General features: G+C 44.4%; 1 long non-coding RNA gene across 3 annotated transcripts in view; it reads left to right on the top strand.

Moving 5' to 3' along the window:
- The window catches only part of LOC308054112, a 43,277-nt gene that overhangs the window by 25,009 nt on the left and 1,046 nt on the right, over window positions 1-17,222 (top strand). The window contains exons 3-4 of one of the 3 annotated variants that reach the window (XR_013923966.1): window positions 796-16,881; window positions 17,026-17,155. This is a non-coding gene — a long non-coding RNA (uncharacterized lncRNA). Of the gene's footprint in view, window positions 1-795; window positions 17,182-17,222 lie in introns of those variants that run through there. The other 2 variants (XR_013923964.1, XR_013923965.1) reach the window with 2 other exon arrangements.

Raw genomic sequence — 17,222 nt, 5'->3', positions numbered from 1 at the left:
TGCTAAGAGTTTTCTGCTGCTAAATTGCCTCAGGAATTAGGATATGCTTTTGAGAGCAGTGGAAAGACTCCCCTGCTAGCACACCTCTCCAGAGCTGAAAATATCTCTCATTATGAAAATTATCATAGATGGTGGGTGAAAAGGCTGGAAAAGTCATTTTAGAGGTATGGCAATGGCCCACTCCAAATCACCGAGGAGGTCACTTGGACCCATCTTGATAATCAGAATAAAACAGCAGAGAAAAAACAAAATATTAACATCCCAAATTATTTAGTCATTAGTGTATCTTGCAGAGGCTTTTTCTGTATTTTAATTTCTATTTTAAATTTTAATTCTCTTTTTTTCATTTATTACACCGCTTTTCTCTTTGTTTGCACCACCTAAACCAGTTTAATCCACAAACATCTCAAAGTCAGACTGCATCCCTGCATCTTGCTTTTGCATTTCCACTCTTTGATAATAGCTTTTACTAGCAGCCCAGTTTAAATTCTTAATTTTGTCTAATTCCTCTAAATGCACAATGATTCTTCAACTGGAAAGGAAAGAGAGTAGCTCTGAATGATCCATATGTTGAAGTACTGTATTTTCATCATTTAAATGATAAACTTCCCATCAAATATCCACAAATGTACATTCATGACTCCCATCCAATGATCTATTGGCCAGAGGCACATACATTGTTTTAATTTATTTTGGAGTAAAGGTGCTTTCCTGCCGAGTTTGAATAAGCTTGCTATGTACCAAACAGATGTTCAATAAAAGAGAGACTTTACTGAATATGACATATAAACACAGGGAAAGAGGATGAAGGAAGGAAAATTACAGGATGTATGGATTCCTGGTTCATCAAACAACAGGCCACAGCTTTAATCGGGGCCCTTTTATGGATGGTGCAGTAATGAAACAGAAGGACCGGGGATGTCTCGGAAGAAGGTAACATCTATGCGTTGCTTGTGGTGGAATTAACTTTGGTGAACCCACTGTGACAGTGCACCGTTTCCCCACCCTCCGCAGCAGCACGATGGCTTCTCTGGTTGCTAAACTGTTCCTCCCATCATGAAAAAAGCCCTAAAAAAATACAGTTGCATGATCTAGGAGAATTAAAGGTTCTGGAGATGGGCGCGTGAGGGTTCCTTCCCACTGTATAAAATACTCAGTTTTGCTCTTGCCAGGGAAAAGTGTTTCTTAAAATGCCCAAGTCTTGCATCTCTTCAGGCTTTTCCTATCTGGAGAGAGGTGCTGTTTAAGGCAGCACTGAGGAGAGCAAAGCTGGCCCAATTCATCATTGGGAGATCAAAGAGGGAATGCTGCCTTAGAGATAAAGATGTCTTCACTTTGAAAGGTTTCTCCTTTGTGCAGGAGTGTTGCAGCAGGAGGTCCACCTACCAGGGAATGGCTCTCTGAGTGGGACACCTCCTCCTAAGAGAGACACAAGAGGAGAAAAGTACCTGTTCTGCCTGCTCCCGGTGAGCTTAACCTCAGAGGCAAGGTGCGGTTTTGGATGTTTCCATCAAAGCGAGACTTTGTGCCTGACCTTCTCCAGACCCACCCCAGCTTCTCGGCCAGATGCGAGCAGGGCAGCACAGCTGTGCCTGTCATCTGCCTCCACCTTCTTGACAGGTAATGAGACTCAGAGCTGCATAATTTGACACTGGAAACTTTTAAAACCTCGCTGAAAACTTCCTTATTGGAAAGTGATCACAGGTGTGAATCCTGATACTGATGCACTAAGGAAGTTTTATTGTCATTTGAAGCCAAATACTTCATTTGAAACCTAGTAATTTGCTGTGCTTGTCCAGGGCAGTTCATAAACAGTTTTTCCTCACTCAACCTTCCTGTACCGATGTGTCAAAGTGATGAAAACTTGAAGTATTTTAATACTTTTGTGGGTATTTTGGTAAAATCTGATGATACAGAAGACGGACTGGTGCCTGCAGATGTCGCCATCCGCGCTCTCCATCTGCATTACTTGATACTTTCAAAATCAATCCTAATAGCAGTGATAATGTCCTGACCCACCTAGGTGAGCATCGTTAAGCTGCTTGAGGCTTTCAGTATAATGGAGTGGAGAGAAAAGGTAAGAAAGAGTTACTGGAACAAAGACCTTTCTCTCTGGGTTGTATATTCAAGATGGGATCAGCATTCTCCATGACCAGTGCTTTGGGAGTTCGGGCAGTATCCAACTGCTTCAGGCTCAGGTGATTTTCCCCAGGGCTGTGCTCTGCAGTGGGAACTGGGTGTTGCAGGATGGGTTCCAACTATTTGCAAGCAGGAGTGACAGGGAACTAGAATCCATCAAACTACAGCCTGTCTGGCTTGAATCAGCAGGCACGGAGACTTTGGCATCCTCGTTTCTATTTATTTATTTACTTATTTCAAATCGCTGCATCCATCTACAGGACTTCAAAACTCTTGAAGTTGCCCTAACCCTGGGTTACAGCATTCCTAAGCCAAAAGGAAGACTGTCGTGAGGTATTTGTTGTTTGTTGTTTGATTTTTTTCATGTGATCTTTTTGAGAGTCTCGTGCTTGAACTAGAGAATATATTTGCTAGTATCTTAAGAACATAACCGCTCACTGAGTGGGAGCGGCATGTAAATGGCTGAGGCTGTTTTGGTGGGATCTGTAAGTGGCAAAGGGAATTGCTTCTGGGAGCAAAGGATTCAAACAGAAAATTGTAATGATGAAGCCAATCAGCTTCATTAAAGCTGTTACTTTAATTCCATCTTACATGACTGAGTATATTTAAAACAGCCACGGCAGAGGGACCGCTGCTCTATAGGTGAATGAAGACTCTTCTGAGAAGCCTTTTAATTCTAAAAAGGAAAAACTAACTCTGCACATTCTGAGCTTGTCACTGATACTGTTGAAGATTTGCTGCTGCTGCTGCTTCTTCCCAAAGGTCAGGCTTCTGTCCTGACTCAGAGTAAAACCATTATTATTTATAGTTACAGAACACACAATCTCAGTGTGTGTTATTGGGGTGGGAACATGCAGGCACTTGCAGTGACAAACTTCCAGTGAATTCTCAGCTTTGCTTAACTCCCCTACATTCACCCTTTGTAGAAGGAACTTCCTTTCTACAACCTACACAATGTCCATTTTCATTTAGACATGTGTACAACGATGATCAGCTAGTGAGTACCTGCACCTCTGAGTTTTTCAGGTGCGGGTGCTCACCCGGATGCGTAGTTCTCAAGGAATAGCTGCTCTTAAAAAGAAAAGACTTGCCTCCTGAATAAGTCCTAAATACATTTGCTTTTTCCCCCTCTAAATCACGTGCCACTGCAAGGCCAGGGAGAAAAAGAGCATCCTCAGGCAAACAGCTGCTGCATGTGCAGCGGTCGGTCCCAGCCAGCGTCGCACAGGGCTGCGGGCCAGGCACGGCAGCGCACCAGTGCCTGCTGTGGTGACAGAGCTGGGCAGAGCAGGGGGAAACGGGGACAGCAGCTCTGGCTGTCGGCATCCAGCAGAAACTTCAGTTTCAGCCATTGTAACGCCGTCTCTTTTCCCTCTCGCTCCTTCCTTTTCACTTACAAAAACTCCCGTAATTTTTCATGGTGTACAGATAAAAGTTTAGGTGTCAATTTAGGGCACAAAATAGCTCAAGTTGAAAAACACTTAATGCTCTGTTTGCTGGAGGGTCCGGCCAAGTGGCTGTGCTTGATGAGCTGCTCTCCCTGCTGGGAGCTGGTGAGGGGCAGGTAAGGGACCACACCAATCCGGACCAGATCAGTAGGCAGGCTGTGGTGCTCAGCATGATGAGCAGGCGGTGTCACAGCAAGGAAGATGCATGAGAACCATCTGAGGCCAGAAACAAAGCTTATTGTTAGGTCTCCTTTGTGCTATATATAAAATAACATGCCACAAAACTGCACAGAAACCGCAAATGGGTGAGTGAACCCTTTCAACCTTAGTTGCAGCACGTTGGGATGAAAAAATGGGAACACTGGTAACAAAACCCAAAACTTTTAGAAGTCTTTAAGGGATGATGAGAGGTTAAGAGAGAAGAGTTGAGGTTACTGTGAGGTTCAGAGGTTCAAGGAAGGCATTAATCAGTCAAAACCTCAATAAAGAAACACCACCTCTGAAAAAAAAGTCATCCCATTGTGGACAGTATGTCAGAATATTCAAGTACCAATGAGACAGTAAACGTGCAGCTGAGGAAAGTGAGTAGGATATATGGGGAAATAGGATGGTAAGTATTAACAGCAAAAGAAAAGCTGAAGGAAATAAAAAGTCCAAGTGATAACAGGCATCAGGCACAACTGTCCTTTTAAAGGATCCACTGAGATGCTAACCTGGAGATCTAGAAAGCCCTTCCTCGGCTCAACATGCTAGTTACCTTCCAGCTGAGGTGAGAAAGGAACTCAGATGTAGAACTGTATTGGTTTCTCCAAAATACACTGCAAGATTTATTAATTTGCAACAGGGAAGCAATATTGCCCTTTCAATGATAGATTATTTTACATCCCAGTCCTCAGCACCACCAGCCATTCAGAACCAAGCAGTGAATAAATAGGAGTCTGCAACATGAAGTATGATATCATGTAGATAAAGGCCTATGTAGACTTCTTGCGTTGTTACTATGTGTAAGTCCCTACAACCAGGAGCGCCAAGTCTTCTATGCCAGCTGAGGAATTCAAGCGTGATGCTGAAGTTTCAAAACACTGAAGCCTGGGAAATATTTTTAACAAGACGGATTGGCAGTTTTAATAATTCCCAGATCCCAAACACATATGAAACGAGCCCTTGATGAGAAAGGTCTGATTACAAATAACCTGCAGTGAGATGAAAGTTTGTTTTAATATCTGTTTTTTCAAGTCTGCTTTAGATTTTCAAGAGGCTTCAAAAGAAGGCAAAGACTAGAAAACAGTTTGATTTAATACTGTTAGATGAAATAAAATGCTGGACAATAAGAGATGTAAAACTAGCAACAAGTGCAAATGACTTAAATTAAAGAGCTAATTGAAAATAATGGAATTAAAACCTTTTTTGGTTGTTTTTATTCATCTGTTTTTCATCGCTGTTTGCAACAGCGTTTTTTTTTATCTTCTTTACTTTGAAGAACAAACTTTCTCTGCCATAAAAGACAATGATTTTAATCAGTATCTGAAATGTCATTTTATGGGGATGTGGATGCTAAATGCCAGTCGGGAAGAGAAGCACCATCAACATAAACCAGCAGGACAGCCAGAGAGCTATATGGCCTTTGTCTATAGAGCTTCCTGATATAACATCATGATACCGAGTTACTGGAGCTCCCATTACAGTGATCCTCACTAACATGTCTTTGTTTTCATTCTTTCTACTCTCCAAAGGAAACAGCGGGTTTTGCCCTGTTGTGGTTTGTAGCTTCAAGTGTACAAGCCTCTGGCTCCGGTGAGCAACCGCAAGGTAAGGGCAAACTGACGCTGGTTTCTTTTCAGAATAGTTTTTGCACAAATCACCCGATACGAAGTTAGAATTTTTTTTAAAAATAAATAAATAAAGGACTTCAGAGTGCGTTTAAACAACTAAAGAAAAATGAGGTTTAGACTATGCATGTGGGTTTATTTTCATAATAGCAAAGGAGTGACTCCTGTGCAGTGGGAGTGGTGTGAACACAAGCCTGCCTGTGCTGTTGGGATGGGCTCTTCTGTGTTCCCGGTGCAATGCCACTGTTGGGCAGGAGATCAGGTGTCCCAGCAGGAATGCAGCTATCTTTGTGGCTCTTTGGTGTCCCACTTCTCCTCCCCTCTCCAGTGCCATTGCCCAGCCAGGCTGACACCTTCTTGCACTCCTCTTCCTCATTCCCCCAGCCATTTCTGAGCTCCAGGGCAGGAATTGCTCAGCAAACGTGCGTTTGCCCAAAGGGTCTGTGAAGGCCAAGACTCTGCAGTGCTTAGAAAAATGCAGTTGAGTGGCACACGATTGCAGAGTGTGTCTGCACAGGGACGTTACCTACAGCCTTTGAATGAAGCTTTGCTTTGCGAAGCAAAACTAGCCCTGAGCCCACCACCTTTAAATGCATTTTATACAGAAAACTCCACCACGAATCCCTGTCATCAGTGTTCAGAAAGTGTCCTTCTTTTCCTTGAATGGAAGCTCACAGAAATAACTTCCCTGTGGGCATCAGAGCCAGGTGGCACAGTGGGTTCAGTTGCCCCGTGGCTTTAGGGGTGATTTGTGCTTTACTCCATCCTGCACGTGAGCAAGCTGTGCTGCCTTTCTCGTGGGCAGCTTCATTTTAAATCTGCAAGAATAATGAGGGGAAAATCAACTGAGAAAGCATAAGGACAATTCCCCCGCTTGTGGGAACAGTATTTTTTAAATGAAATTATTTCCCCTGTGTACTGCTACGCTGCTTCTTCATTAGAAGGAGAGGAGAAGCGTGTGCGCTTGCCCGATGCTGAGCGCTCACGGTATGCAGGGACTGCATAAAGAAATCATTTCTGGTGCTAAAAACCAAACTGTCACTGGTCCTTAAGTTTGGTGAAATATCCAATCAGTCTCAGTGGGGTTTTGCAGGAAAAGGAATTAACGAAAAAAAAAAAAAGAGAAAAAAAAAAAGAAGGGGGGGCGGGGGAGGAGGAAGAGCAAAAACCCACCAACCCCAGTGCGTTCCCATAATGAAGGGTCTAAAAATGCCCCACTCATTGATGCAAAATTACAGTTATTGTTTATCCTCCTTCTACTTCACACAGCTTTATACAATACACACCACGAAAAATACAAGCAAACAACCGACACATTAGTTAAGAGACCTTCCATTTTACTTTGGCAGTTCACGATAATGGAATTTAATTGTGGAAAAAGCTGAATAATTTTAGCTGAATGTCATTTGGTTCATTCAAACTGGGAATCAGGGACATTTTTAACAAAGGTTTTCAAACTTCTTTTGAAATCAGGAAGCTGCTGTGCACAGATAAGGGGAGAGGTTTGAGGATTCTCTATCAGAAATTTCAAGGTTTTTTCCATCTGCTTTTTCACATTAACTGGTAATTATCCAGAAAGGCACATAATAGTGCAGAAATGACAGAAGCTGACAAAGGTTTTCCTAAGATATGTAAATTGTCAGTGATAGGCAAGGTGCAACAGAAAGGCTTTCTACAGCACAATTATTTATGCCAGTTTCATTTGCTTTTAGGTAGCACTGATGGCATACCGCACCGCCGCGTTTATCACAGGCGCTGCACATTCCCTTCACCACCAGCACACAAGAAAGATGGCAAAAACTGAGCTTGAAGGTTGGTGGTCTCCTCCGACTCTGCTATTTTATGTTAAATGCGTGTGTACGTGTGCCTGCGTGTATAGATATTTCTAAGGACTGTCTTCTTTGTTATAACATTCCCCTTCGTTTCTCATGCTGCATAAATAAATAAGTGGGACCCTTCCCACTGAAACAACTTCCACATATTGATTACAGCTGGTCTACGAGTCCACCTTCCTCACAGCAGCGTTTCTTGAGGGAGGACGCATTAAAAAAGACAGCTGTCTGCATTTGGTGTTCGTTAGTCCTTTCTGCTGATTGCATATTTTCAGCGAATAGGTGAGCCTGTTAAAGATGCTCAGATAAACTCCCTCCCCCCGCTGAAGCGCCCAGCTACTGCCACGCACTGCTCCTCTTGCTGGGGTTGGAAGGGTGGGTGGTGGGACAGCCCCTCCATCTGCTTTTAAAAATTCAGTGACTGGGTTGGCCGGATTCAGATACTCTTTGCCTGTACTCCTTCGGGGAGAAAAGACCATCTCTCCTTAAATTGCCCATTCAGATAATTCAGGAATTATTATACATAGGAATGCAAAAATGCCACCCTCCGTGGCATGTCCCTCCATGACATGTTCTTGCAGGTCACCAGGGTGGGCTCCAGGTCTTGAACAGGGTTCTACACAGGTGTTCAGAGAGGTGGAGGATTGATAAATACCCCCTCCCAAAAGGGGAAGCTGAGCATCTGAGTCCTTCTGGGAAGTTCATTTTTATTTAAGTAAGTGTAAGGGGCTGTGCACGGGAGAAATTCCTGCCTGACCCCTGCCGCATTCAGCTCATACCGGAATTACGGGCTTTAATTAACCTTTTCTGGGAATAGGACTTCATATGTAGCTACATATGTAACAAGAGGTTATAAGATCTTTAATGGATGAAAGGACTTAACCTATCGGTCCCTGATGTAGCTGCACCAGTGGTATCATAGTGGTATAATTACTTTATATTACCGTGTGAGTGATGTTAAGTTACTCTGATAGGAGGTGTTTCCATGTGTGGGAGTGGAATTTATTTCCTTTATGGTAATATTAACTTGTTAGTGGGGGCTGTGAGAAAGTAAATAAGGATGCAGCACAATAGATTTATAGAGAGAAAAAAACCCACCGAGATTGCATTTGAAAGTCAATGGTCTTAGCTATTTGCTATAAAGACCTTGCCTCCTATCTCAGACTTTGTTTTCCCAAATCAGGAGGCTGGTGATCAAACCCATGTAAAAAGCTTTGGGGTGGAGGGGAAGGATTGGACCCACCAGAGTGGTGGGGCTGCAGGCTGCTGCCTGAGGAGGGTCTGTCCCTGCAGGAACCAGCCCAGGTGCTTGCTTGTTTAATCTCTTTGTGTTTTTTTGTTTGTGTTTATTTTAAGGACACTTTCTCTTTTAAGTGCTTTCATGCTATAAAAAATAAACAGAAACCTTCAAAAGCTGCTTTATTTGGTCAGTACTTAACTCCACCAGGAGGTGCAGGCTTGGAGGCTTTGGGTGTAAGGTTCCAGCTGTTGATTTTGGGGGCTGCAGCTCCTGTGCTGGATTTTGTTCCCCCTCCTGTTATCTCACAGGGCTCCCTCCCCTCATGCCTTTCCCTGGCAGCCCCTGGCAGCGCTGGGGAGACAGAGCCACCAGCTCCAGCTGCTGACACTGGGCTAGAGCTTCACTGCGTGCTGGTGACACCCCGACCCTCTCCTTTGCCTCTGGGCTTCTCCCTTTCATCGCAGGTTTGGGCTAAGTAGTCACATTAATGTAAATCAAACATGCCCTTTTTTTTTCTTTTTTAAGTAGAAGCTGATATGTTATTAATTGCAAGGGGAGGGAATCCCCAGAGGAGACCCCAACTCAGCCCCAGGTGAGACCCTGGGACAAGACAAGGTGGGGGACCAGAGCCTGAGCCCAGGCAGGGATGGATCTGGGGACTCCCCAGGTGAGTTAAATTAGGTGTCTGAACCCGCAGCATACGTCTGGTGTTTCTATGTTTCTTTATGATATTAAATTAGAATGTTCATTTGGGATATTAAAAAAGTTGCCTGAGTGTTAATTATTTCATTAAACATTCTGGATTTGCTTTGGTTTTGCTCTTTAGTTTTGGGGTTTTTTTTAATTAAGTTTAAATTAGTTAAAAACACCAGGCCTGTGAAGAGGGTCTTGGGTGTCTGCGGAGCAGAGCTGAGGGCTTCTGCTGCTGTCATGCACAGACGTCAGGTCCGAGCTGGCAAAAGGGCTTTGAAAAGGCACGAAGGCACATAAGGACAGAAACCTCTTTTACTGGGTGACAGATAGAGCTGGGCGAAGCCCTGGGGATGATCAATAAACAGTCATGGCAGCGGCGGCGTGGCTGCGGTTCCGCTGTCATTACATGTTGCTGCATTTGTTTGCAGTGACGTTTTGGCCACCAGCAGGCACGCTCATGCCAACCCCCAGCCCTGGGTCCTGCACTGAAAGCGAGTCCTGGGCAAAGTTTCTAAGCCTCCAACTACCAGAAAAAGCCTGAAAAAACGACCCCAGAGGACCATCTGCCTAGGTCTGCTGCCAGCCTGGAGACTGGCCCCGTCCGTCAGCCAACGCCACACGTCTGTGTTGAGAGTAGAGCCGGGAAAAAGCACCAACACAACTCAGGTGAGCAGTTGCACTTACCCAGCAGAACTTAAATTTTGACCATTAAATAAATATGGCAAAACACTCACCATCCATCTACAGCCAGAGAATTATTTACTAAAGCTATTCAGCAAATAATTGGGAGTAATGAATCCATCAAAGTAAATTGTATTCTGAAAAAGAGGTGAGATTCACTGGAAGAATTATTCACTTCAACTTACTCACTCAGCCCTGCTAGTAAAGAGTTGAAATACGGGCTTCAAGGAGGCTGCACAGGCATGGGGGACTGTGTGCAATGGAAGGAAAGAAGGGTAAGAAAAAAACGCTGAGGCTGCAAAAAGCACTGCACCAAAACATACCGTTCCCCTGGCTCTTGCTGTCGCCTAATGACCCTCATGGTGCTCAGCAGCAGCTCTGGGAGAGCCAGTCTTCTGGCAAAGCAAGGCATGGCATTAAGCCCCAAATGTATCTTTTGGTGCTTGACTTTAAGGTTGATCATAATAAGTAGAGACGAGAGCGTATGTTGGCATCCCGGCTCTCAGCAGCATCTCCCCGCAGCCTCGTTACGTAGCCCAGGCTGAGATCTGTAGTGATACAGCAGAGGTTCGTTCGCCTGCATCAATTTTCTCTGTAATGAGGTGCGAGTGGCGGGTCAGTTTGGCTCTTACGGGATTTCACTCTTGCAGACTTTCTATACATCCAATGACCTTTGTGTTAAAAAAGGAGTTCAGAGTACACAAAAGCTTTGACTAAGTAATGTGCTAGAAAACCAGCAGTTCTCTTTTTAAAAATAATGTCCCAGTGCCCAGTGTCTCCCATAAAATACCCCGCTCAGTTTTCCTTGGTCTGTTTTAATCAGAGCCCTTGAATTTCAGAAGCAGTACTGATTTACCAGCGTGGCAGTGGAAGTTTTGGAGCCAGAAGGGATTTCTGAAGGTGATGTGTTTTGCCTAAGTCCCTTGCTGCAAAATTTTGGACACGCTTTGAGCAAGTGGTGCCCCTCCTGAGATGAGTCTCCCAGGGATGCTGAAAATCACAAAGTAAGTGGTCACTAGGGACAGCAGGAGCTCTGCATCCTTCTAGATCATAAAAAGATGGAGAAAAAGGCACTGTAGAAAAAAATGCTTTAACATTTTATGTTTTCATTGACCAAAACCTTCCAGTTTCTGTGATGCCAGAGCTCCCAAACACCATGCCCAACATTTTGGGGGCAAAGGGGTGGGAATCAGAGCAGGCAGATGTGGGGGTCTTAAATACACAGAAATGGCCTGAATGCACCATCTGGATTATCTGGATTTTTTTTCTACAGCCTCTTGTTAGACTTTGAAAGAAAAAAAGAAAAAAAAAATTAAATATATTTCAGAGTAATTGAACTGTGTTCACATTAACTTACACTAAAATTATTTTTAATTAAATGAACTTCCCCTGTTTGTAGCTGGAAGGTACTTATGTGAGATAAAAACTCCATTCTAATAATGCTGAGACTCACCACCACTTAATTAGCATCACAATTCAAGGCAGACCAAGCAGGAAGGTGAGTGGGGAGGTGGGCTTGTGCTGCTGGGTGGGATTCTGGGGAGAGAGGCTCCCTCCTGGAGCAGCCCCCATCCCAGAGCCCACCCAGTGCTGCGAGGCATGCCGGGAGGGGAAATCACACCTAGTATTTGACACAGTTTGTGGCAAAAGCAATTATAATTAAAATTATATTAAATATTAAGTCAAGATCATAAAACGTTGATTGGTACTGATTAGCTGTATAATCCATAATTAGAAATCACTGCACCCTTCACCAGGTACTGTAGTGCTTCGCTTATGATTTCACAGCTAAATTAAGCGAGTGATTCAGCTTTTGCCCTGAGTTTTACTTTTGCATTTAATTTAGGGCAGAACTGCATCCAGGCAAAGAAAGGCACACGACCTGTTCCTGCTGAGGCTGTCTCCAGCCTTGCCATCCCGAGGGCAGCCCCCCTGTCACTGCCGCTCCCAGGGGGTGATGGTCTCCAGCAGCGCGGCACTGCACCGGCCGCCTGCACCGGCACGCTGGGGTGAAAGCTTCTGCTGTGCCACCCTCAAAAGGGCAAATACAGAAGGTGGAGCCGAGGCCAGACGTGCCTCCTGGCCAGACGTGCCTCCTGGCTGTCCTCAAGACAGGGCAGCCCTGGGCAGCTCCCGGATAATGATTTATTGCTAGCAGGAACTGGGAGTGCACAGATACCTCAGCAAGGAGGGAGCGAGGGAAGACTCTTTAGTCTGGTTTGGGTTTAGAAGACTGAACCCATCTGTGCATCGCTCGTTAATAGAGTGGAAACCTTGAGCCTTTGGTAAAGCAGTTTGGGCAGGATGGTGGCCCTGGGCTGGCAGCTGCTGCGGGAGGGCGGGTTACCCCCGGTGCTCGGGCAGGCTTGCTGCAGCGCCCTGCCTCCTCCAGCCGGGCCTGCCCCTGGTTTTGTGGCCCATTCATCATAGGCAGCCACTTCCCAAGGATAACGTCACCATTGCACACTGGGAAGCACTCGAGTTTTGTTAAAGGAAAAAACAAAATCCACCAGCCATAAAATTTTATGTCTTTGCTACTAACTTCAGTCAGTGCCTTGGCTGGAGACCCATCTGTGATTTTCCATAGTGTTTCTGGATAAAAATAATAAAAGTTGGTGGTTAAAATCCCAAACCTGTGGCAGCCTGGCTGTACCTGCTTGAACTCGGCAGCCTCCTTGCAGTGCTGCAGGCGAGCTGGTCCAGAGGGACCTTCACAGGCTGAACTCAGTGCCCGCTGGCAAACCCAGGGCTAGGAAGAGAAAATACACTCTCATAATTTTTCTTTTCTGAGAGCACTCTTTGGAGTCCTGGGGAAGAAATCTTTTCATTCCTTCTGCAACTAGGGCATGCACTGTAATCTTTTGCACCGATTAATATTGCCTGGGATTGGAGATGAGATGCTGGACAGAGCCTGATGCTCTCAATCAATTAAATCAATGCAGTCGTGACGCTCCACCAATTTTCCCTAACCAAGGGTTTGGCCTAAAAGGCAGCGTGCACAGCGTTACAGAGGATGCATGGAATGACAGATAATGCGGCTGCTGGTCAGGCTGAGAAAAACAGGAGAGCTGTGCTCTAGAGCTGCATTTCCCTGCAAGGGGCACCGTGGGATGCAGTCCTGGACCAGGTCAAGGAGGCACTGTGCCCCGTGATGTTAATAAAAAACTTGTTCTCACAATCTTTTAATTATTCTTCTTCTTATATTAATGATTACATTTTTATTTAAATGATGGCTTTAAGACTGCATAGCTCATCTCCTTCTCTTTGGTTAGTCCAGGAAAACTGCTGTGTTCTCTCCTGCACAGGGACTGCCCTGGCTGAGCTCCTTGAGTACCCATGTGTCCTAGGGAGATGTTTACCTGTCCCACTACAAAGCATCCAAACCCCAAGGTCACCCACATCCTTCCCCTGGGCTTCTGGCAACCTGAAACGAACAGAAGAGAGCACCAGCAAGCACTCCCAAAACTCCTGTACTCTTTGTTGAAACGTTTCTAGTCTTTAAGTCAGGCTAAATAGGCAGCTATTAAAGAAGATTCCCATGCCACGACTATTCAAAACCAAGATATTTCAGCACTTTCATTAGAAAAAAAAAAAATGGTGGGGGAAAAAACCAAACAACAAAACCCCCAGAATTTCCTCCCTTATGTGGGCAGCATCAAGTGCAGGAGGCTGCCACAGTGCTGGGCACAGGGTGCTTCGTCCTGGTATAACACTGCATTTGCTTCAGCCCTCATCTCCTATCTGTGATGTACAGCAAATCTGTCCATCCAGCAGGAAGCCTTTTGGATTTTGTAATATTAAAAATGTCTATATTTTTGCCTGCAGAACCAATGCATTAACTCAGAGAAGAGGACCAGAATGAAAGTCCAGAGATGCTGCCCACCCTGGACCTGAAATGTCGCTTGAGTAACAGTGGTGGCATTGCTGTAAAATACAGAAAAAAACCCTCCTCTCCAAAATGGCTGCAAAGAGTACATCTCTGCAGTCCCTTCTTAAACACTGAAGGTATTTTTATTTTAAAATATATACTTAAAGGCAGGTTTAATCGCAAAACAGCGTTTTCCAGGCTTTTTTTTAAAAAAAAAAAAGAAAACAACTTCAAAATATCTCAGGTTATTTCTCCTTCAATTTTTTTCCAATTAGATTAATTTAAAATGAGTGAAAAAAAATTCATGCCCTAAGATCCTGAAACCTCTGGTGTCAGCTGAAACTGGCACTTCTGCTCTCAGCTTCAGCCCTTGCTGCAGGCACCTCTGCTTTGAAGCCTTTGAAGTGTTTGTGGCACAGGCAGAGGCTCTCTGCAGAGTAAGACAGTCATTTTATATATATTTAATGTGTAAAGTGTGCGTGCATGTGCTTGTGTTGGTATATCATGGATTTTCACAGTACATGTGGAAAGATGTAGACTTCTTGACTTGCAGAACAAAATTGCAGGCAAAAAGACCGTCTTCCTTGATGGGAGCATCCATCGGGACCTTTGCCTCAGCCCAGGTCACTTCAGCATCATCCTGAAGGTGTGACTGGAATTATCTGCAGACCTTCAGAGACCGAAACAGCTCATGGAGTTGTGTCTATAGGATTCACTCGCTCTTGCCTCTCCCAGCATCAGGATTCACTCTTTTAAAGCTTAGATGAAATAATGTCACCAAGAAAGCACGGAAACAGTGGGAGCAATGTGGCAGTGGCTGCCCACCCAGCTGGGAGCTGCAAAGCAGCTGGCGTAACTACCCTGTGCTTCTTTGGGGGATGTGATGGAAGAGCAACACGACCCATTTGATCAGTGGTTGGATTCTGGAGCTAATTATTTGACCTGCAACATAACGACCTTAATTGTGAAAGTGAGGCGAGTGGTTTGGGAGACAGCATCTCTGCCCACGTACAAAATGATCTGGTGCGAAGGCTCCACCTCGGCACTAATTTGGCGCCTGATTTGTCTATATTGTTAAATCTCCCTACTTTTTTGGCAAGGAGAGGTTCAAAATTGATGCCTTTCAGAATCAGCCTCATTTGTTCACCATGCACTGCAATTATTCCAGCCTGTAACCGATGAGGTTTAATCAGTAATAAGAGCTTCAGACCTTACAGCAGCCGGTTCACCCTGTGTTGTTTGAGCAACATTTCTGAATGTTTTGGTGAGCAACTTCTCCCATGGACTGGTTTTGAGATAGAAGTGTGAAAGATTTCTTACAATGTCTGAAATGGAAAAACAGCTACATTCTGTACCTTTGCAAAAATATTTCTGAGGACACGTAATATATTTTGCCAGGATAACATCCCCGTTCTAGGAGTCATTCTTTCTTCTCAACATTTGTTGCTTTTCTGTGTAAGATGCACAGGGAAATACTGGAAAATGGGTAGGGAAAATAGAATTAACCCTGTGTTTTTCCCAAAATTGCCCTTTGTGTCACTTTATTTTTATTTTTTTCTAGCTTTTATGAAGCCATTATTAATCTAGTCAGCCAAGGTCAGGCGAGACTTTTTTCTGCTTTGCAGATCCCGAAGCTTATAAAGCTTCAATCTACTCTGCCATAACCAAATGTTTAGTACCCACTGGCTGGGTTAATTAGAGTGCATTCTTTACAGCTCCAATAATAATCACTACTACACCGTCATAGCAGTGGCTGTAGACTATTTTTCCTTTTGTTATTTCTTTTTAACAGTAAGCAATTACATAGTCACACTGTCTAAACCACTGGTTCTTTTGGGTTCAGCCAAGGGTTCACATGCTTATACCTGGAAATACCAGGTTCCAGAAGGTAAGAGCATCGCCTGCTCTCGTGATCTCAATGCAGCACAGCATCCTGGGTATGCCTCAAAAGGGGGTGACATTGTGTTTTTTTAAGAGGAGGAGACAATATTCATAGGGGGTGGGAAAGATGAGAATAAAGACCGAAGATCACTGAATGTCTGGCACTGATTTAGAAACAGGCTTTGCCAAGCAGGGTGAGAAGGAGCCTTCCCTGATCCATCCAGTGTATGGTTCTTAGTATTGGTAACAGGGCTTTGGCTCCTAAAACAAAGAGTAGGGAATGAATTAGGAAACAAATACATTTCTGTAAACAAAGTTTTCAGATTTTTTGAGGAAATGGGAAAAAAAAAATCTGCTTCTCAAATGTCAAGTACTTGAAAGACTGAAAATACATCACCGGAATAAATAAATTAACCCAGAAGACAGGACTGATGCTCTGCAGGCATCAGGGATTAAATAAATGCACTAAATTCAAAGTGTTATTCCAGATAAGAGGTCTTTGTGCTGCAGCATGTACAGCTTATTGATTATAGGCTTGAGGTGCTGTGCACTCTTGTAAAATGTACTCTGGCTGATATGACTTAATCCTGCGGTAATGTACAGCCCCTTGCACAAGGCATGGAGCTGGCTTACATGTGATGTCCGGTTGATGTAGGAGCCTAGGGGAGCAGCTTAGATGGAGATATTGCTCTGCAGTTATATACGTATATGCATGTTATTTCTTTTTTTCTTTTTTAATATAAGCCCACCAAGGCAGCAGAAGTGTGTCTAACCAAAGGGAAAACACTACCTGTCCAGGTAAGATGGATTTTTCCTGATTAAAAAAAAAAAAGAAGAAGAAGAAGGAAAAAAAAGTTTGGTAAGTCCCAGAGGGGCAGTTACACTCCTAGCTGGATTTTGGTTAAGTCCCGATTAACCTGTTTTCCATAGCAGAGGGTGCTTTCACCCTCCTGCTCAGCTGTTGAACTGCCAACACTTCACACTAATACAAAAAGATCTTTTTCTTTTTTCCCTCCTTTGAAGCTCTCCTGCCTCTGGTGGTCAGCTCAGCTCTCTGCTGGTTGCTCTGAAGAGCCAGCAGACCTCTCCAACCATGGAATTTCAGCATGAAAAAGGAAAAACTCCGGCCTCTGGGGACGTGAGAAAGCAGCTGGGCATGGCAGTGATGCTCCACAGCCTACTGGTCTCCTGGTCCATCGCTCCCTGGGGCTGCTCCCCAGCACCTTCCCAGCCTCGGGGCATCCTTGGGTGCAGCTTTTCTGAATCACTGGTAAAAAAGTTGATCTGAGCAAGGGGGGAGGGGGGAACTTTTATCATTAATTGTTGTCTCCCTGGTATGAGGGAACAGCTGAACAAAGGTGCTGCAGGGGCTTGGCTTTTGGGTAACCTCCTCAAATCTCCGTATCTCCCACAGGTTTGGCAGATCTCCCGATATCTTGCTCCATCAAAATCAAGCTTCTTAATCTTAAGACATATAACCTCTACTACATAACACTGCCTCCTGAGCATGATCCACGGGGCCTGTATTTCAGCACCCGAGATTCATTAATATTTCCTGCAGTGTGCAGCGGTAAGTAGCAAATAAAGCAGGAAGTGTCCCAGATGTTGGAA

The sequence above is a fragment of the Falco punctatus genome, assembly GCF_963210335.1.
Source record: "Falco punctatus genome assembly, chromosome: 15".
Lineage (NCBI taxonomy): Eukaryota > Metazoa > Chordata > Aves > Falconiformes > Falconidae > Falco > Falco punctatus.
Note: the sequence above shows the minus strand (reverse complement) of the source record. Positions and strands in the feature narration are given on the sequence as shown.